Raw genomic sequence first — 21,913 nt, 5'->3', positions numbered from 1 at the left:
TGACTTTGACAAGGATTAATATTTTTGAATATCTGTATTCTTTGGACCTACTTACAGTATATGGAAATAGATGTGTTGACAAAAATAGATTTATCATATCCTTGTGTGGGCTAGGCATAAAGCTGAGGGTGTCCATTGCTGTGCAATTGGAGTCCAAACTCATATCAGAAAATTAATTTATTACATAATGCAGTCAAAAATTGACAGTTGCAATTTAAACACAAACCAAAGTATAGCACAAATTTATCACATAGATTATATTAATTTATCAGAAACTTTAATCTTTAAGATTAATTAATTTAAAAATTGGTAATTGATCTACTATAGTCTTTTGACCTAGATTGAGGAACACTTTAACCCATAGAACAGCCTGCAGGAAACTCGTGGGCAGTGTTTCCTCTAACGTGAGTTGTGTGCTATAGCGCAGGAGATTTAAGATGTCTGCCCACGAGTTTCCAATTCCAGCGCTGGAATTGGCAATTAGAATAGGGTTACCAGATCTTGATCATTTGTCCCGACTCCAAAATGCGGCGTTACTTTAAAACTGACTGGATTGAATTTCCACCCTGGAGAGAAAGACACAAAAGCCCAGCCGGCTAATTTCCCCCCTCTCTCCAACTCCAAAATGCGGCGTGATTTTAAAACTGGCTGGATTGGATTTCCACCCTGGAGAGAGAGAAAAGCCCAGCCGGCTAATTTCCCCCCTCCCTCCAACTCCAAAATGCCGCGTGACTTTAAAACTGACTGGATTGGATTTCTACCCTGGAGAGAGAGAAAAGCCCAGCCGGCTAATTTCCCCCCTCCCTCCAACTCCAAAATGCCGCATGACTTTAAACTGACTGGATTGGATTTCCACCGTGGGGAAGGAGCGGGGAAGAAAGAAGGAGAGAAAAGTATGGCTTTTTCTAATTGGATATTGTATTTTTTAAATTCTCATTGAAGGCATTTGTAATTGCTTCTAAATGATGTTGGTTTTGCTTTTGCAAAAAAAACCTCCTTAGGTGCAAGTCAGCTGAAAGTTCTAGAGAGACAGAAGGTAGTTAATTCATTAACAATCAAGGCATGTCAAACTGATCTGTATTTCCTGAGCTAGATACTGGATATTGGATACTAGATGTAGAAGTTGTTTATGGTTATTCCCAGTTTCTGGAAGTATTGTCTACAAGGTGGGAAGATGTTCCTCTAAAGAGATGTCTCTTGTGGCTTGTACAGATATTTTAAAATGTGAAACATTTTCTAACAACCAAGATGGAAGGGACCTTGGAGGTCTTCTAGTCCAACCCCCTGCTTAGGCAGAAAACCCTACAGACAAGTGGGTATCCAACATCTTCTTTAAAACTTCCAGTGCTTGAGCATTCACAACTTCTAGAGGCAAGTAGTTCCATGGATTAATTGTTCTCACATTCACTCACTCCTTGCTTCTGAGTTGCTTCTCGCCTTGATTAGTTTCCACCCACTGCTTCTTGTCCTACAGGTGCTCTGGAGAATAACTTGACTCCCCCTTCTTTGTGGCAGCCTCTTATTTACATTGGTAAATAAGTTGTCTCAGACAGTTCTCTTAAAACAGAACTCTTATAAAATTGAACATTAAGTAATATCCTAATATACAAATGTATGATACTTTAGTGACTGGACAGATATTTAGCAAGATATTTAATAAATTCCACTGCTGGTTGGCATTTATAGCCAAAGAAACATGCAAACAATTGTAGCCTTCTGTGAACATATTATTATTATTATTATTATTATTATTATTATTATTAATTGGATTTGTATGCCGCCCCTCTCCGCAGACTCGGGGCGGCTAACAACAGTGGTAAAACAACATAATATACTAGTTGGGAGCAAATATACCTTTGTATTTCCACTCAAAAATTAGTTTGATTAACAAAGAAGATAAAAACAAGGTTTTATCATGGTTAACATGGTTTCTTGATGGTAAAAGGTATATTTAGGCAGGGGTCCCCAAACATTTTACACAGGGGCCAGTTCACTGTCCCTCAGACTGCTGGAGGTCCGGACTATAAAAAAAACCTATGAACAAATCCCTATGCACACTGCACATACCTTATTTTAAAGTAAAAAATAAAAAGGGAATGTACTATTTAGAGGGGGGGAAGAAGTCTGAAATTCATATATGTTTATGTTTTGTTTTTAATTTAATTTTGTTGTTTAATATTAGGATGTATTAATTTGTAAAATTGGATTAGAATTTTAGAACTATATAGAATTACATAGGTAAAATTAATGGAAGATACATAGGATAAATAAGGGGTTTATGATATGTACTGTATGGCTTTATGAGTTTGCATTATGAATTTTAAATATACTTGGAAATGTAGAGGATTGATGAAAGTTAATAACAGTAAATGCTAAGTGCCTGAAAAGTAATTGAGCTTGGAAATATAGAAAAGTAAATATGGAAATGTATTAATTGATGCATTGGTGTTCAGATAGATTTTCATAGTATTACTAGATTACTATAATGCTATGATAAATATTTAAGAAATGAAGATTTTAAAGCATGGATTTACTTTATTCCAAGGAGAAGTAGCATCAAAACTATGTTCAACGAATCATGATTTCCGAGTCCTGCTTTACCTTATTTTGGCTGCACCTAGATTTAGTTAGTTTGTAGGTTTCATTGATTCCAATGGCTGTTTTAATAACATTTACATCTGAATCAAACTAATTAACTTTGGAATGATGTAAATGACTTATAAGGAATTGATAAGCAAGACAATATAATTGAACCAAGATGCCTTTACTGATTAGATTTGCATTTATTTTCAAATCACTCAAAAATCCCTAGGGGAGAAATTTTAACTGCTGAATCTCTCCCCTGTCCTGATAAACATTTGTAATTTTACTCCGTGTTTCCACTCAAAGGAAATATTGGTATGTGTCATGAAAAAAATCTTTTTTGTGTTCAGTTGAACTGGAGATTTTGTTTCTTTTTTATTTTTATTTTGTATTTCTCGTCCTGTTCTGCCATTCATTTCTATAACTCATACCAAGGCATGTTCCAGGTATTCTCTGTTTAGAACACGAATAAAATTTGGCTTCAGCTTTGAAAGTCTCTTTTTCTTGAAATGGCATCTTGCCTTGAATGTTCTCAAATCCAGATTTGCTACAAATATAAGGATGGACTTGGTAAAAAATAAAAGCCAACCTTTTTTAAGCACATGGGTAGGAGTTATCATTAATAACTGACCAAACTTTGTGATGATTTAAATTGCAAAATGAAGGAGATTTTTCAAGTGTTAAATAAGAGATAAAATTCATAATAAAAGTATTGTTGAGTACATTACTAGTTTTCTTACAATAAGCATAACAAATGTTTTATCTAAGAAACATTATGGGATTTAGAGTTCAATTTCTGTTTCAAATGAGGCTTGAACTATAAGCAGTTGCAGATATTTCAATAGAAATTACTGGATTCCTAAGCATGCTCTAAGCCTGAACATGCTTGAATTAAATTTGTTTGATGATGAGGGTTCCTTGGTGGTCTTTGAGCTTGGCTGCTTTCTTGCAGATGTTTCATTATCCAAACTATTATCAATGCTATTGCTTGCTTCTCTGTGTATTAATCTTCAGCAGGTTTACTGACCAGAAAAGAAATATAACAAAGATAAAAAGCTTGTTATTCGGGTATTATCAGGTACCGTATTTTTCGGAGTATAAGACAAACCTTCCCCCCTCCCCAAGAGAGTGGAAATGTCAGTGCATCTTATACATTGAATACAGCCATTTTTGCTGTCCTGAATTCCTGCCCCCATGACCCATTTTTGTAAAAATGGGCCCATTTATCACAAAAATGGAGTGGATAGAGGGTCTGGGAATCCTGCAGAGAGCTCCTGAGTGCCGGAGGGATGTCAAAAATGACCCTGTTTTTTCAAAAATTGGGCCATTCCCCAATTTTTCATTAAAATGGGGTGGGCAAAAGATTTCATAAAAATGAGGTGGGCAGAGGGTCTGGGAAGCCTGGGAAGGCAAAAATTTCTTCCTTCCTTCCTTCGTTCCTTCCTCCCTTCCTCCCCCCTCCCCCCCTTTCCATCTGGATTGATTTCTAGACAGTCTGACAATTTCAACGAAACAGAATTTATTTATTTATTTATTTTATTATTTGGATTTGTATGCCGCCCCTCTCCGAAGACTCGGGGCGGCTCACAACAAGTGAAAAAAACACTCCAATACATAATCCAATTAATTAAAATATTAAAAGTTTTTTTTAAAAACCCTATACAGTGATCCCCCGGTTATTGCGTCCCCGACCATTGCGAACAGGGTAATTTGCGATTTTTCAACCCTGGGTCTTCCCCCTCTTGCTGGCGGGAGGGCGAGCAGTGGGCATCAGCAAGGAGTTTCCCCACCGCCGCCGCAAACTCCTCGCTGCCGCCCGCCCTTCGCCCGCCCACACCGTTCATTCTTGCCGCTTTGGAGCTGAGTCCTGAAGCGAATTCGCTTCAGGACTCAGCTCCAAAGCGGCGAGAGCGAGCGCGGACAAGCCGTTCGCTGGCGCTAGCTCTCGCCGCTTTGGAGCTGAGTCCTGAAGCGAATTCGCTTCAGGACTCAGCTCCAAAGCGGCGAGAGCGAGCGCGGACAAGCCGTTCGCTGGCGCTAGCTCTCGCCGCTTTGGAGCTGAGTCCTGAAGCGAATTTGCTTCAGGACTCAGCTCCAAAGCGGCGAGAGCGAGCGCCAGCGAACGGCTTGTCCGCCGCCTGCCTACCCGCTAGCGAGGAGCCGAAGATTGGGGGCGGCGCGGCTGTTTTAAAACGTCGCCACCGGCATGGGGGGCTTGCCAGCACCCCCCGGACCCCCAACCCGGGTTTGGGGGGCTGCTAGGAAGCCCCCCATGCCGGCGACGACGTTTTAAAACAGCCGCGCCGCCCCCAATCTTCGGCTCCTCGCTAGCGCTGCGGAAGTTAAAAACACCATCTGCACATGCGCAGATGGTGTTTTTACTTCCGCAGCGCTACTTCGCGAAAACCCGCTCGTTGCGGGGGGTCCTGGAACGGAACCCTCACAACGAGCGGGGGATCACTGTACTAACATACACACACACAAGCATACCATGTATAAATTCAGCGGGCCCAGGGGGAGATGTTTAGTTTCCCCATGCCTGACGGCAAAGGTGGGTTTTGAGAAGTTTACGGAAGGCAGGAAGAGTAGGGGCAGTTCTGATCTCCGGGGGGAGTTGGTTCCAGAGAGCCGGTGCCGCCACAGAGAAGGCTCTCCCCCTGGGGCCCGCCATCCGACATTGTTTAGTTGACGGGACCCGGAGGAGGCCCACTCTGTGGGACCTAATCGGTCGCTGGGATTCGTGCGGCAAAAGGTGGTCTTGGAGATATTCTGGTCCGATGCCATGAAGGGCTTTAAAGGTCATAACCAACACTTTGAATTGTGACCGGAAACTGATCGGCAGCCAATGCAGACTGTGGAGTGATGGTGAAACATGGGCATACCTGGGTAAGCCCATGACTGCTCTCGCAGCTGCATTCTGCACGATCTGAAGTTTCCGAACACTTTTCAAAGGTAGCCCCATGTAGAGAGCATTACAGTAGTCGAACCTCGAGGTGATGAGGGCATGAGTGACTGTGAGCAATGAGTCCCGGTCCAGATAAGGCCGCAACTGGTGCACCAGGCGAACCTGGGCAAACGCCCCCCTCCCCACAGCTGAGAGATGGTTTTCTAATGTGAGCTGTGGATCAAGGAGGACGCCCAAGTTGCGGACCCTCTCTGAGGGGGTCAATAATTCCCCCCAGGGTAATGGACGGACAGATGGAATTGTCCTTGGGAGGCAAAACCCACAGCCACTTCGTCTTATCCGGGTTGAGCTTGAGTCTGTTGACACCCATCCAGGCCCCAACAGCCTCCAGGCACCGGCACATCACTTCCACCGCTTCGTTGACTGGGCATGGGGTGGAGATGTAAAGCTGGGTATCATCTGCATATTGATGATACCTCACCCCATGTCCTTGGATGATCTCGCCCAGCGGTTTCATGTAGATGTTGAATAGCAGGGTGGAGAGGACCGACCCCTGAGGCATCCCACAAGGGAGAAACCTAGGAGCCGACCTCTGACCCCCCACTAACACCGACTGCGACCGGCCAGAGAGGTAGGAGGAGAACCACTGGAGAACAGTGCCTCCCACCCCCAACCCCTCAAGCCGGTGCAGAAGGATACCATGGTCGATGGTATCGAAAGCCGCTGAGAGGTCAAGGAGCACCAGGACAGAGGATGAACCCCTGTCCCGGGACCGCCAGAGATCATCCATCAACGCGACCAAAGTGGTTTCCGTGCTGTAACCGGGCCTGAAACCCAACTGTTGGGGACCTAGATAATCGGCTTCTTCCAAGGACCGCCTGAGCTGGAGTGCCACCACCTTCTCAACAACCTTCCCCATAAAGGGAAGGTTGGAGACTGGACGATAGTTATTAAGTACGGCTGGGTCCAGGGAGGGCTTCTTGAGGAGGGGGCGTACAAGCGCTTCTTTATAGAGTGATGGAAAAACTCCCCTCCCCAAGGAAGCGTTGGTAATCTCCTGGGCCCAGCTCCGTGTCACCTCCCTGCCGGCCGAAACCAACCAGGAGGGACACGGATCCAGTAAACAGGTGGCGGAACTCACAGCTCCAATGGCCTTGTCCACTTCATCAGGTGTCACCAGATCAAACTCTTCCCAGACAGGTGGACAAGTACGTGCCCCAGTCACCTCGACTGACTCGTTGTCAGTCGACTCTGTCTTACAATTGGAGTCGAGGTTGGCCTGGATCTGAGCGACTTTATCAGCGAAAAACGTGTTAAAATCCTCGGCACTACTCTGCAAGGGCTCCCCAACTCCCCCCTGGTTAAGAAGGGAGTGGGTCACCCTAAACAGAGCGGCCGGGCGGGATTCCGCTGATGCAATCAAGGCGGCATGGTACGCGCATCTTGCCGCCTTGAGCGCCACTTTGTAAGTCTTAATAAAAGCTCTTACAAGTGTTCGATCGGATTCAGACCTACTCTTCCTCCATCGCTTCTCTAGACGTCTCTTTTGGCGTTTCAACTCCCGGAGCTCCTCGTTGAACCATGGGGCTCTACGGGGTCTAGCACCGTGGAGAGGTCGCAAAGGCGCAATCCGGTCGAGAGCCTCCGCAGCAGCCGTATTCCAGGCCTCCGCAAGAGACTCCGCCGAACTGTGGACGAGTGCCTCTGGAATAACCCCAAGCGCCATCTGAAAGCCCTCTGGGTCCATCAGGCATCTGGGGCGGAACATCTTAATTGGTTCCGCCTCCCTGCGGGGAAGGATTGGAGCCAGGAAGTCAAGCCGTAGTAGGAAATGGTCTGACCATGACAAAGGCAATGTTTCTAAGCCCCTTAGTCTCAGACCATTACTCAATTGCTCGGAAAGGAATACCATGTCAGGTGCGTGCCCTCCCTCGTGAGTCGGACCTTGTACTACTTGAGTCAGGTCCATGGCTGTCATGGTGGCCATGTACTCCTGTGCCAACCCAGAGGTTTCGCCGAGTGACGGCAGGTTGAAGTCCCCCAGGACAATGTCCGGGGAACTCCACCGCCAACCCGGCTACCTCCTCGAGTAGCACAGGCAGGGCTTTTGACACGCAGCTGGGAGGCAGGTACGTGAGAAATAAGCCCACCTGAACCCGTAAGTCCAACTTCATCAAGAGAGACTCGCAACCCGCAATTTCCGGAGCAATGAGTCTACATAGGCAAAGGCTCTCCCTGGCTATAATAGCCACTCCTCCCCCCCTTCCCTGGGGTCGAGGTTCATGCCATATCTGAAACCCAGCTGGGCAGATTTCAGAGAGAGGAACAGCCCCCTCTGGGCCCAGCCAGGTTTCAGTAATACATGCCAGGTCGGCCTCCCCATCCAGGATCAAATCCCGGATGAGGAGAGCTTTATTTACCACCGACCTGGCATTGAGCAGCAGCAACCTGAGCCCAGGGCCAGAGTTACACTCATCACCAGTACCGAAGATTGGGCTCACAGAGCCAGAACAAGGGATCGTTATTAAGCAACGATCCCTCGTTCCCCTGGAATGGCTAACTCTGTGGCCCCCGCCATATCTGCCTCTCCCCAGCAACACTGGAATATTCCGACCCTCTGCCACCCCAGAGATCAGTGCCCCTTCCTCTCCTGTCTCCCGAGCGTCAGGTGGGCCAAATCTGTCGTTCATACTATTTTCATTCATCTCATGCTAAATTTGTGGCACTCCACAGAGTCAAACACAGTGGTACCTCTACTTAAGAACGCCTCTACTTATGAACTTTTCTAGATAAGAACTGGGTGTTCAAGATTTTTTTGCCTCTTTTCAAGAACCATTTTCCACTTACAAACCCGAGCCTCAGTGAAGCAGTGGTAGTGATGTGCTGGTGTCTGGAGGCTGTCAGGGTCTAGATGGGTGCCAACAGGCTCAAGCTCAATCCAGAGAAGATGGAGTGCCTATGGGTACTGCCTCCCAAGGACAGGTCCACCTGTCCATCCATTACCCTGGGGGGGGGGAACTATTGACCCCCCTCAGAGCAGGTTCGCAACTTGGGCATCATCCTCAATCCACAGCTGACTTTAGAACATCATCTTTTGGCTGTGGCGAGGGGGATGTTTGCCCGGGTCCGCCTGGTGCACCAGTTGCAGCCCTATTTAGACAGGGAGTCTTTACTCATGGTCACTCATGCCCTTATCAGCTTGAGGTTCGACTACTGCAATGCTCTCTACATGGGGCTACCTTTGAAGAGTGTTCGGATTGTCCAAAATGCAGCCGTGCGAGAGGCTTTGGGTCTCCCAAGACATACCCATATCTTGTCATCACTCCGTGGACTGCATTGGCTGCCAATCTGTTTCCAGACACAATTCAAAGCATTGGTTATGACCTATAAAGTCCTACATGGCATAGGACCAGACTATCTCCGACACCACCTTCTGCCGTACGAATCCCAGTGACCGGTGAGGTCCCACAGATTTGGTCTCCTTAGGGTCCCGTCAACCAAACAATGTCGGCTGGTGGGACCTAGGGGAAGTGCCTTCTCTGTGGGGGCCCCGACCCTCTGATATCAGCTCCCTCCGGATATTCGCCCACCTTCCTTGCCTTCCAAAAAAGTTTAAAAACTCATCTTTGTCACTAAGCCTGGGGCTGCTAGATCTTCCCCCTGACCAATGAATGTTTTTCAATATGATTGTTGAATGAATGTGAATGGAAGTTTTTAAAAATTAGAATTTTAAGGATTGTTTATATATATATTAATTGGATTGATTTACTACTGTTTCTTGTATATGTTGTGAGCCGCCCTGAGTCCTCGGAGAGGGGCAGCATACAAATCCAATTAAACCTTAAATCCTTAACCGGAAAAGGCAGGGAGAAGCCTCTGTGGGGCCTCTCTAGGAATCTCCTGGGAGGAAACAGGGCCTCCACCCTCCGTGTGGTTTCCCCAATCGCACACATTATTTGCTTTTACATTGATTCCTATGGGAAAAATTGCTTCTTACAAACTTTTCTACTTAAGAACCTGGTCATGGAATGAATTAAGTTTGTAAGTAGAGATACCACTATATAGTACATTTTTTATCTTTTCAAACCAACATTTCTTGCATAATGTTATCTTCTTTTTAGACATCAAATACATCATTATATGTTAGAAGCTAATTCTATCTCCATTGTAACAATCATTCTTATATTAATTAGTGGCTCAAGCTGCTTTCTCTGTCAGACATAGAGTTAATGCAGTCTTGTCTCTTGGAACAAAAGTGAAACGTAATTTCAGAAACTAGTACATTAAATTAAGTTCAACTACTTTTCCCTAGAGTTTATTTTTCCTTTCTGGAGCTCTCTCTCTCTCTTCTTTTTTTTTTGCCAACAAAACCTGTAAAGGTTTTGTCCAAAGTGTTTCCATTCATGTTCAATAAAGTGCTATTGTAAATAACAACCTTGCCTGTCAATCCACAAAGATCAAATACACATTGGAATATGAATCCTATTTTACAGTTTGAATGTCTGACCTATTCTCAGGCATTCTAAATTGGATCAAGGATTTAACGCAGCGGTCCCCAAACTATGGCCCGCGGGATGCATGCAGCCCGCTGAGGCCACTTATCTGGCTTGCGGCACTGCACGAGATTTTTACACATGGACACGCAAAAATAATCCCTCTGTGCAGCCTTTTCCAAGGCTGGAGGAGGGCGTTGGAGTTGGGGGCGGAGAGCGATGAAAGTGCAGAGGCCGGCGAAGGTTTTTCTTTTGAATGTTGTGCGTGCATGTGTGATCCCCATCCCCGCCAGTGCACCTGGGGGGGGGCAGGGAGGCTCGGCACTGGCACATTCGCGGCAGGTGCGGATGGCCTTGGCTCTCTTTCCTTCCGCCTATGTCTACCACTGGTGCCTTCCGCCATGCTGGTGGCCATCACTGCGGGTTCCTTGGGTGGGAGCTGTCACTTCCCTCTGAGCAGCACTTTCTACGGCCACCTGGCTGGGCTGCCTGGAGGGAAGTGGCAGCTCCCACCCGAGGAACCAAATTAAAATTTAAAAAATCTTTGCTGGCCTCTGCAGAGAAGAAAGGAAGAGAGAGAAAGAGAGAACAAGAGAGAGCGAGAAAGAGAGCAACAGACAGAGAGTGAGATAGAAAGAGAGAGGGAGAGAGAAAGTAAGAAAAATAGAGACAGCAAGAGAGGGGGGAGAAAAAAAGAGAGAGAAAGAGATAGCAAGACAGAATAAGAGAGAGAAAGAAAGCAAGAGAGAGAGAGAGAAAGAAAACAAGAGAAAAAGTGAGAGAGAGAGAAAGCAAGAGACAGAGAAGAAGAAAGCTAGGGAGGGAGAGATAGAGAGTGAGTGAGAGAGAAAAAGAAAGCAAGAGAGAGAGGGGGGAGACAGACAAAGAAAGAGGGAGAGATAGAAAGAGAGTGAGTGAGAGAGAAAGCAAGAGAGAGAGAAAGAGGGAGAGAGAGGGAGAGAGAAAGGAAGAGGGAGAGATAGAAAGAGTGAGGGAGAAAGAAAGAAAGCAAGAGAGAGAGAGAGAAAAAGAAAGCAAGAGATAGAGACAGAAAGAAAGATAGAGAGAAAGAAAGAAAGAGGGAGATAGAAAGAGAGTGAGAGAGAAACAAAGCAAGAGAGAGAAAGAGAGTGAAAGAGAAAGAAAGAGAGAGAGAGAGAGAAGGAGAGGAAGGAAGACAGAGAGAAAGAGAAAAATCAGCAAGGAGTTGGGGACTTGCTCCACTTTGCGTCCTCCTACCCCAGGGCGGCGTTAAGAAAACCACAGGTTTTTTTTAATAGTCCGGCCCTACAACAGTCTGAGGGACAGTGAACTGGCCCCCTGTGTAAAAAGTTTGGGAACCCCTGATTTAACAGATGCCAGAAGCAGATTTGAAAAGCTTTTTAAAGAAAACAATGCATATAGGTAGTCCTCAATTTACAACCATAATTGGAACTAGAATTTGGATGCTAAGCAATACGGTCATTAGTTTAACCATAAGGTAACTGGGCCTTATTTTACAGCAATTTCTTACTATGGGCATTAAGCAAATCACCACAATTGTTAAATAAATCCAGCATCCTCAATCAACCTACTTGTTGGAAACGGGACAAAAAGGCTGCAAATCATGATCCTATGCTGAAATTATCACAAGTATGGCCAGTTGTCATGACTTCAAATTGTAATCATGTTACTATGTGGCTGTTACGATGGTTCTAACTTTGAGGATATATTATACGTAAGTCACTTTTTTCAGGGGCCATCAGAACTATCATTATGGTTGTAATGCCCATGGTGGTTTCATGGAAGATATAATACACTGCTTGTTCTGCCTGACTGGCTCAGGCAATGCGTAACTGTCCAAGGAAAAGAAATCAAACACACACGTGCTCTGCTAATCAGCAAACTTGTATTAGATAAACAAAAAAGCGTTACTCAAAAACAGTTCTTAGTGTCCGAAAACAATGATAGTGCAAGGCTTACTTCAGCCGCATACAAAAAAACAGGAAAAAACAAACAAAGACAATCTGGAATGAGCAAAGACGTTTCAGGAGTCCTTTTGAATCTTTGGAACAAACAGCAAGTCCCAGAGTTTTCACCTCCCACTTGTCTGAAAAAGCTGGGTTGAAAACTCCAACGGCACGGAACAAAAACTTCAGAGCAGGAACCACAAAATAACACAGATAAACAGCCACAGTTTGCCTTGGCCTTTGTTCCCTTTTATCCCTTTAGCCCTCATTAAGGGAACCACACCCAGCCCAGGTGCTCCTATAATGACTTGTAATACTCCTTAAATCGATCCCTTCTTTGCATAGCTCTTCGGCTACGCAAATCAATATATTGATCTGCAGAAGAACCCAGGGACGAAAGACTGTCTGAGGGACAGCATGTCAAATCCCCTGGGCTGTCTGCTGAATCCTGCGTCCCAGTGGCCTCGTCCTCCTGGCTGTCTGCCACGTCTCCCTGGCTGTCTGCCATATCTTCCTGGCTGACAGCCAGGCTTTTGCATTCACTTTGTGCCGCGTCTCTCCCATCTGTGGGAGCAACGGCTGGCCCAGGCCCAAACACAACACTGCTGTTCTTTTTTTGTTTGTTTGTTTGTGGACTCTGAAACCAAACTTTTAAATTAGCTCTTCAAAGAAATTCTAACTGATTGTATACAGAAATAAGTTATTTTCTTTTGGCTTTTTACTATATTCTTATCATCAGTAGCAATCTCTTAATTTATAAAATCTAAACTAAAATTCTAACCAATAGTATCAATAAATAAGCCAGTGTGTGTGTATGGTGGGGAGGGGAACATGTGTTATAATCTGCAAGATAATTGTTGTGGCTCTGCCCATTTTAATATCAGTGTGATGTTGTGATCCATTGACACTACTGGTCAAAACTGTAGAATGCTTTATATCATGCAAGTATATTATCTCTTTTGCAACTATGAATTTTTTCCACTTTCTATCCTAATTTGTGGTTAAAACTATAAACATTTGATAGTCTGCTGAATGATTGATCCTTTGAAGTGCAGCTGGTAGATGAAGTTACTCATATTATTGCCAATAGCAATTCTAAGTCCCTAAAATTGCCTTTTCTACACAGTAGCACTTAATGACTGTTGAGTTTTCATTACTGTACTAACAATAATTCCATGGCAAATTAAATGAAATTTATTTAATTTTACAGTATTTCAGTTCGATGATACTGTTGAGTTTTCATTACTGTACTAACAATAATTCCATGGCAAATTAAATGAAATTTATTTAATTTTACAGTATTTCAGTTCGATGATACTCAAGACGATCATGAAACTAAACCACAATGATATACACAGAAAGAATAACAACATCCTTTTATGTTCTTATGACTATTGCATATGGCCTGGATTCATTGTCTGTTTGGTTCAAAAGAGAAGTGTAAGTTTCTTTCCTTATTTGTTATTTATTTATTTGTATCCTGCCTTTATAATTTTTACAATTAACTCAAGGTGGCAAACATATCCAGGCCACCTTCCTCCTATTTTCCCCACAAGAACACCCATATGAGGTGAGTGGGGCTGTGAAATTCTAGTGTCTGACAAGCTTATCTAAAAAGTTACTTGCTCAGCTTTTTCTTGCAATCTGAAGCTCTGGAAGTAAGCTCAGTAAGAGGGAGGCCCAGGGGGATCATATGAATTGTATGTGCCCTAGAAACTTTGGCAATGTACTGTATTTGAATTCTATGGCATATTTGCTTGGAATTCAAATACGATTAGCAATGTCACCAGTATTTTGGCTATTACCAGGAGAAAGACTACTTACTTTACCTGTTGCAGAGGGTTAGTACCTATGCCTCTCCTAAAAGAATGGAATGTTTTAGAAAATATTAAAAAGGCAGAATATTATATTTCCCTAAAAAAGAAAGGTGATGTGATTAGCCCTCACTCAAGATCCAAACTAGGACAAAACCATTAAGACACAGTAGGAATTGTCCAATATCCTTTCAGAACACATCCCACTTCATTACATCACCCAATAAGCTTCAATCAAGCTTGAATCAGAAAACCTACAAGTCAGTTATGACCCCTGCATGTCCCCATTTCTTGCACTTGAACAGGAAGCTCAAAGGCAATGCCCAACAGAGGGTATAAATAGCCCTCACTCTCCATGTGGTCAACTACACCAGGACCACGTGCTTGATGGTTCTGCTTCATTAAACCATCTTTCCAACCACCCTCCATGTTTCCAGTGTCTTTCTCCCCACTTGAAATTGAACCAGATGAATATTTCTTCCAACACTGTACACCAGTCTGTTTATTATTGTCATAAAAAAATCCCCATCATTATTAGGCCTTGAATACTCATGGAGTTATTCTGAGTATGATTGAATACTTGAGTTAGATATCTCCATTCCTGAAATTTAAACAGACTTGGAGCCAGTCTCCATTCCTTAACAAATAAGTGCTTTGGAAAATTCTGCCAACATTGAACCAATATTAAAAGCCCTGACAGTTGTGGGAAAAAATGAAAAAGTAGGGGGAATGGTTTTATAAGCAACAATGAAAAAAACAACACCCCACAGATGCTGTCTTGATAATGATTGAGGCAATTAACATACTTAATAAAAATATAGATTTGTATCTAAGTTTCAACAGACAATAGTGTCTACAAAAGCTGGTCTTTACTAATAAAATGACAAATGAATGCAAGACCAAAACATTAAATTATCCATTTAATCTCTTGATGAAAAAGAAATGGAAAGAGAATCAAGTGAGAAAGAGAATAATAATTTAGTTTTCCCTCTCTTCCTTCCAAATAAATATCTGTCTAAAATATATAACTGGTCCTTGACTTACAACCATTCAATTAATGATTATTTGAATTAATGACAGAAAAAGCCATTTATGACCTAAACTGGAATTTGTAATTATGTGATCTCATTTTGGGCACTTGGCAACCAGCTCATATTTATGATTGGTTACAGCATTGTGTGATCACATGATCATTATTTTCACTTTTTTTTGCCAGATTACAGCAAAAATGTTATTGGCTAAATTGGATTTCCATTTATAAAAATAATTGTAAAATTGGGTCCAGTCAATTGTGATTCAACTATGACTACAACAACTTACAACAGAAATTCCAGTCCTAATTGTAAGTTGGGAGTACCTATAGTTTTTATTTGAAGATGCAATATGCAAGAGCGTCAGAAATAGGCCATGGAATTACAATTAAAGAAAATGGACTCTTTATATTCAAGCATCAAAAAGAATGGGATGCAAGATTAACAAGACTAGGACAGTATATCTTCCATCTTCAGAGTTGTCATTTATTTAATTCACATATTGCGACATACTGGTCAATATTCCCTCTAATTTTTTTCCGGTGTGGGTGGAAAAGTACTGTATAATGTCTGAGCGGCACATTTTCATGCCTGGGCATGGATTGGTTAGAAACAAAAGGGGGTCACATGACCTCAGAACACACAGCAACGGTCATAAATATGAAACGACAGCCAAGTTTTGATCCTGCGATCAACGGGCTGCTGCAAAGGTCCTAAGTATGAAAAGAGTGCATAAATCACTTTTTTCAGGGTTGTTGCGACTTTGAACAGTCAGTAAAAGAACCATTGTAAGTCAGGGACAACCTGCCTTCTCCCCTAGATGTTTTCTGTGGAGCTTCAAAATGGTCTCCTGATCTGCTGATCTGCTTCTAAAAGAGTGCACTGGTCAGAAAATCATTGACTTCTGTTCTGATTTCTGATCCCAATGGAGGGCAACGTTTCTATCTCCTGAATAAGACGGTTATTAAGTGAGTTCTGCCTCACTTTACCACCTTTCTTGCCACAGTCATTAAGTGAATCCCTGCAGTTGCTTGTCAGAAAATCCCAAAAGATGTTCACATAACCCTGGGACATTGCCACCATCATAACAACTACGTTGTTAAGTGTCCAAAGTTTGATACAAAAAAATAAAAAATAAAAGGGTTCGGTTTAAAGTTCTGCTTAGATTAAAGAAATTGAAGTTTGAGAAGGGTATTGTTTTGTTTGCTCTTTTTAAAACTTTAATTATTTTTTCTATTTAGATATATGAATTTAGGAATTGCTGATCTGTTTTAATAAAGTTAGAAGTATTGATTATAATAAGATATGTAGTAGGTGATACTGATTTGGATTAATGCATAAATGGAATTGAATTTTGAATTGTTGGGGAGATTAATGATATTAATGATTTTTAATTGATTGAAAATAGGGAATATTTAGAATTTTTCCCTTTTTTCTTTTCTCAAATTGACTGAAATGTAAGATTAATAATTAAGTAAGAAATGCAGGTAAGTATTAATTGGCTAAATGTTAGATGGGCTGAAATAATTTTTAAATTTTGGATTAGGTAAATGTACTATTTAGAGGGGGGAAGAAGTCTGAAATTTATATATGTTTATGTTTTGTTTTTAATTTTCTTTTGTTAACATCTGATTGGCTATACAAAGTTTTCTTGGTTTATAGAAAAATGTATAAAGGAAGAAGGAAGCACTTTGGCATAATGGTTAATAAGTTAGAAATATAATTGGTGTTGTACTTTTTGAAGGAACATTAAGGAGGGAATTTAATTAAAAGAAAAGTAGGTACCTAGATGACAACATTAGAAAAAAAAATGCAACTTTTTTGATGATTGATATTAGTTACTAACAAAATATTGCATTTTATTCATGGAAAATTAGATGGTACACTGTATTGTTTGAATGTATGTTGAGAGAAAAATTTTAAAAAAATTACACACCCCAAAAAAGTCCTTCCTTCCACCGTCCCTCCATTCATCTCATTCTTCCTTCCTTCCTTGTTCCTTCCATTTCTTCTTCCTTCCTTCCTTTTCCCTCCATTTCTCCTTCCTTCCGTCCCTCCCCCTCCCTTCCTCTCCTTTTCTCTCTCTCTCTTGCTTTCTCTCTCTCTCACTCTCTCTCTCTTGCCTTTTCTCTCTCTCTTTCTCTCTCTCTCTCTCGCTTGCTCTCTTTCTCTCTTTCTTTCGTTCGCTCTTGCTCTCTTTTTCTCACTCTCTCTTGCTATCTCTCTTCCTCCCTCCCTCCCTCTCTCCCTCTTTCTCCCCCCTCTTTCTCTCTCTTCCTTCCTTCCCTCCCTCCTTCCTTCCACTCCTTTTCTCTCTCTCTTTCTTTCTTTCTCTCTATCTCAATTTCTCTCTCTCTCTTCCTTCTTTCCTTCCTTCCTTCCCTCCCTCCCTCTCTTAATTTCTTCCTTCTCAGCCAAAGGTCCAACGGGTGTATGGGTGGGTGGGAGGGAGCTCCCGGACATGCCCTCCTTCTCTGTCTGCCAGTCTTGCCTCAGCCAAACGCCGGCTGAGCAGAGGTGGGGTTGGAAGGAAGCTCCCGGTGTCGCGCCGCCCTCCTTCTCTGTCTTCCTCAGCAAAGTTCTTAGAGAGAGAGAAAAAAAGTTTTAAGCAGCTTGTCTGAAAGAGGGACGGCTTCCATCCCCCGTAGGCAGCTCTGCCCTTTTGGTTTAACATTATCCACACTACCACAGAGAGAAAAATCTCTGTGGTAGTGTGGTTAATATTAAATCAACAGTGCAGCTGGGTACCCCAGCAGTAGAAAGTAGGCTGCTTTCTCCTACTTCACTCTCAGCTGGCTGGCTGGCTGCTTTCTATCTGTAGCGGTAACACCCATCCCCCTGCCCCTTGTGACGCTGTTGCCACCCGGACTCAGCAAAGCCAGATGAAAGTATCAATGAGGAAGAGGGGCGAAAGTGCCTCATGAGTGCCACCATCTTGTCCGGGACGATATTGGCGCTGGGCCAAATTTCGGGTGAGAAGCGAGAAAGCGAGTGACCGAAGCGGAGACATGACCGAGCAATTGCGTGCCTTCAAAAAATCCTGTCCAGGTCTTTCCTAATGCCTGCACAGCCACGCGGCCATGCAGGTTAGAGGGAACAGTGATACTGGTGTTACCGTCATAAAAAAGAATCTAAGACAATATTTGGGGGTAAGATCGTTTTGTTCCTTGCAAGTAGAGAGAAAATCATATGTATCGAAAAATGTAAGCTCCCCTACTTTTAAACAGTTGGTCTGATTAAAAATATCATTAAGGAAAATGTAGTAGCAAAGTCATACAAAACAATAGTGAGCCCAAAAATTGTAGGGAAACCAGGCTGGTTTGTGAGGAAGAATAAGCAGGCTGAAAACATGATTTTAAAATATATTAATTAGAAAGTAAATGTGTTTAGAAGTAATATGAGTAGAAAGTAAATGTGTTTAGAAGTAATATAGATCTGATAGTATTTCTTTTTTGGAAAAAGTTTATAAAAGTTACCACACAGTCTACCAAGATCAAAGTTCAATATACTAAAGATGATGTAGAATTACAAGGGGTGGACAAACAAATGGAAAGACTTGACTTTTTGGCATCATAATGTTTGAAAATGTTCAAATCAATCAAAACTTGACATATTTTAACGTTTTTTTAAATTCTGTTATTTGATATGTTTTTTTAAACTACCTTTTTTTAAAACAAAAATTTAAGGAAATTGGTTATAACCTTCTAGAAATGGCAGACCTCTCAGACTTTCAAAGAGGCCAAATTGTTGGTGCTCGAATGGCAGGCACTAGTGTAACAGAAAGTGCCCGAAGGTTTGGCGTTTCAAGAGGTAATGTCTCAAAAGTAATGACTGCTTTTGAAAGAGAACAGAAAACGTCCTCAGCCAAGCACAGGCCGAAAATCAAAGTTGTCTGAGAGAGACCGTCGGACTCTAAAGCAAATTGTTAGAGTGGATCGCAAGACCACAGCTCCTAAAATCACTGCAGAGCTCAATAGACACGTACAGAATCCAGTTTCCACAAAAACTGTTTGAAGGGAGCTTCATAAACCTGGATTCCACAGAAGAGCTGCAATTCGAAAACCTCTGCTCTCAAAAACAAATGTTTCAAAGCGTTTAGAGTGGTGTAGAAACCACCAGAAATGGTCCCTCGGGCAGTGGCACAAATGTGATTTTCTCTGACGAACAGCGTTCCCCGTAAGCTGCGCCCGTGTGCACACGCGCGCCCCAAAATATCCCCCGTGCACCCTTTTCCACAGACGTGCACTCCCCATCCCCCTGCCAGCCCGTGGGGGCGGGGGGGGCGGGGAGGCACCAGCAGTAGAAGGAAAGGGAGCCACGGCCACCCCTGCCTCCCCACGGTGCCTCCGGCCCCCTCGTGCCCCTGGCCTCTCAGCCCTCGCCCCCCGCCTGCCCGATCCGCCCCCTCTTCTCCTCCGCTGCCTCCTGCCTTGGGGCGCCACTTCTCCTGCAGCGGTGGCTGTGGCTTCTCCTCCTTCTCCTTATCCGCGCTCCCAGCCAGGGGCCTGCGAGAGAGGGTTTTCTCCGCGCGCTTCGGGAATGCCTGCCCCGTCCCTCTCGCAGCCCCTTCGCTGGGAGAACTTTCATCCCGGACTTTCAGCAAGAGGGCTGCAGTAGAGGCAGGGCAGGCATTCCCGAAGCGCTTGGAGAAAGCGCTCTCGCAGCCCCCTCGTTGACAGAGAGAGAGAGAGAGGGAGAGAGAAAGTGAGAAAGAGAGAGAGAGAGAAAGGGGGGAGAGAGATAGCAAGAGAGAAAAGAGAAAGAAAGCAAGAGAGATAGAAAGAGAGAGAGAAAGAAAACAAGGGAGAAAGAGAGAGAGCAAGAGGGGGAGAGAGATAGAGAGGGAGAGAGAAAGTGAGAAAAAGAGAGAGAGAGCAAGAGGGGGAGAGAGAAAGAGAGAGAAAGAGAGAGAAATGACTTGATTTAAAGCATATGGCAAAAAGCACCCAAATAATAACAGAGAAAAAAACCCCCAGCCGTTTGTGTGTGTGTGTATGGGTGTGTGAACTCTTGAACCATTTCCAATAGCTCACCTGTTATTGGAAATGGTTCAAGAGTTCACACACACACACACAGAAGGGGGGAGGAGACAGGGATGGAAAAAGAGGAGAAGATAGTAATAATAGTAATAGATTTTGGTTTTGGTTTATTATTAATTTATTTTAATAAAAAAGAAGGGATTTTTTCTTGTTTGTTTATTTATTTATTTATTTATTTATTTATTTATTTATTTATTTATTTATTTATTTATTTATTTATTTATACTTCTATGCTGCCCAGTCCCAAAAGGACTGCCGCTCAGACATTATACTTTTCCACCCACACAGAAAAAAAAATAGAGGGGACATTGCTGACGAATCATTGTTTACCCTTTTTCCAACCTCCGGCCATGTTTACGTTTGGAGACAGCCAAAAGAATCATTTCATCCAGACTGCCTTCTCCCAACCGTCAAACATGGCGGGGGTTCAGTGATGATCTGGGGTGCTAATTCTTGGAAATCTGCCAGGCCAATGATTTCCCTTCATGGAAGAATTAACAGCCATCACTATTTAGAAATTTTGGTCGACCAAATTTATCCTATGGTTCAAGAACTGTTTCCAGAGGGGGATGCCATCTTTCAAGATGATAACGCACCAATCCATAGAGCAAGAATTGTTAAAGAATGGCACGAGGAACATTCTAATGAAGTTCAGCATCTCATCTGGCCAACACAATCACCAGACCTCAACATTATTGAGAATTTATGGTCAATTTTAGAGATCAAGTAAGAAGTCGATTTTCACTACCATCGTCTCTAAAAGAACTGGAGGGTGCTCTAACTGAAGAATGGGTTAAAATTCCTTTGGAAACAATTCACAATTTGTATGAATCACTACCTCGGAGAATTGAGGCTGTATTTGCCGCAAAAGGTGGACCAACACCATATTAAAAGATCTTTTGAAATGGCTACAAGATAAGACTAAACAAGGTGGATTTGGACTGCCAGATTTTGAAATTTATTACCAAACAGCAGTATTACACTGGATTAAAGATTGGATAGAAATCAAAAATCAAAGATTGTTGGCATTGGAGGGACATGACATTCTACAAGGATGGCACAGATTCTTGTGGAGTGAAAAAAAAATAAAATACCGACATATTTTTAAAAACATACAATTAGAGAATCTTTACTGAAGATCTGGACCAAAATTAAGAAAGAACACTACATTAAAATACCAAGATGGTACTCAAGTATGGGGGCACTAACACATCCAAACACTCTTTAGTTAAAAAAATATGGTGAATTACAGCCAGATATTATATGAGAGAGGCAATATTAAAACAAGACAACAATTGGAAGAACAAAATATTATTATTGAGTGGTGGCCATACAATCAAATTCAGACGAAATGGCAGAAAGATAAGAAAACTAATGGTATTCAAGAAAAAGACCCAATATTAAACAAATTAATATTAGGACAAGAGAAAAATTTTATAACTAGAACATACAACTTTCTGATTGAATATCAAATGGAAACAGAAATAGTTAAGGGAAACATGATCAGTTGGGCAAAAAATTTGGGTCACACTATATATTTAGAATAATGGGAGTGAGTATGGAAAGACTATAAAATGACAAAATCAGTATCGTATAAAGAGAATATCCAAAAAATATTTTATCGATGGCATCTTGCTCCAGCTAGAATAGCAAAAATATACCCGAATTTAAAACCAAATTGTTGTAGTTGTAGTAATAAAAACGGAATGTTTTTCCACATGTGGAAAAATAAAGATAATATGGAAAAAAAACAAAATTATGGATTTTTGAAATGACTAAAATAAAACTTATACTAAAACCAGAAAATATTTAGGACTTGATATCTATCTTTAGATGGTGAGGATCAAGAGGTGTCAATATTTGGCAGAATGTCCCTGCTGGCATCTCATTCTCTCTGAAAAGAAAGACTGAAAAGAGAAGGGCAAAATGAATTCTCTAAACCTAGGCATCATAATTCAATCTCTCTATATATTTATTTATTGCTAAAACTGTTAAACATAAACTCCTTATACTCTTTAAGTATTGTCACATTTTTAAAAAGCTATTCTGGAACACCGGAACTTCTATTAATTTTTTTTTCTGTGAATAAGTTACTATTT

General features: G+C 42.4%; 1 protein-coding gene across 1 annotated transcript in view; it reads right to left on the bottom strand.

The window, feature by feature from the left end:
- Positions 1-3,309: 3,309 nt before the first annotated feature.
- Positions 3,310-21,913, bottom strand: part of GPR85 (G protein-coupled receptor 85) — a 29,720-nt gene continuing 11,116 nt past the window's right edge. The window contains exon 3 of the transcript XR_011559469.1: positions 3,310-3,605. The gene's annotated coding sequence lies outside the window, so the exon portion shown is untranslated. The remainder of the gene's footprint in view (positions 3,606-21,913) is intronic.

Source organism: Erythrolamprus reginae, chromosome 6, assembly GCF_031021105.1.
Source record: "Erythrolamprus reginae isolate rEryReg1 chromosome 6, rEryReg1.hap1, whole genome shotgun sequence".
Taxonomy (NCBI): domain Eukaryota; kingdom Metazoa; phylum Chordata; class Lepidosauria; order Squamata; family Dipsadidae; genus Erythrolamprus; species Erythrolamprus reginae.
The sequence above is the reverse complement of the archived record's forward strand: the minus strand, read 5'-3'. Positions and strand labels throughout refer to the sequence as shown.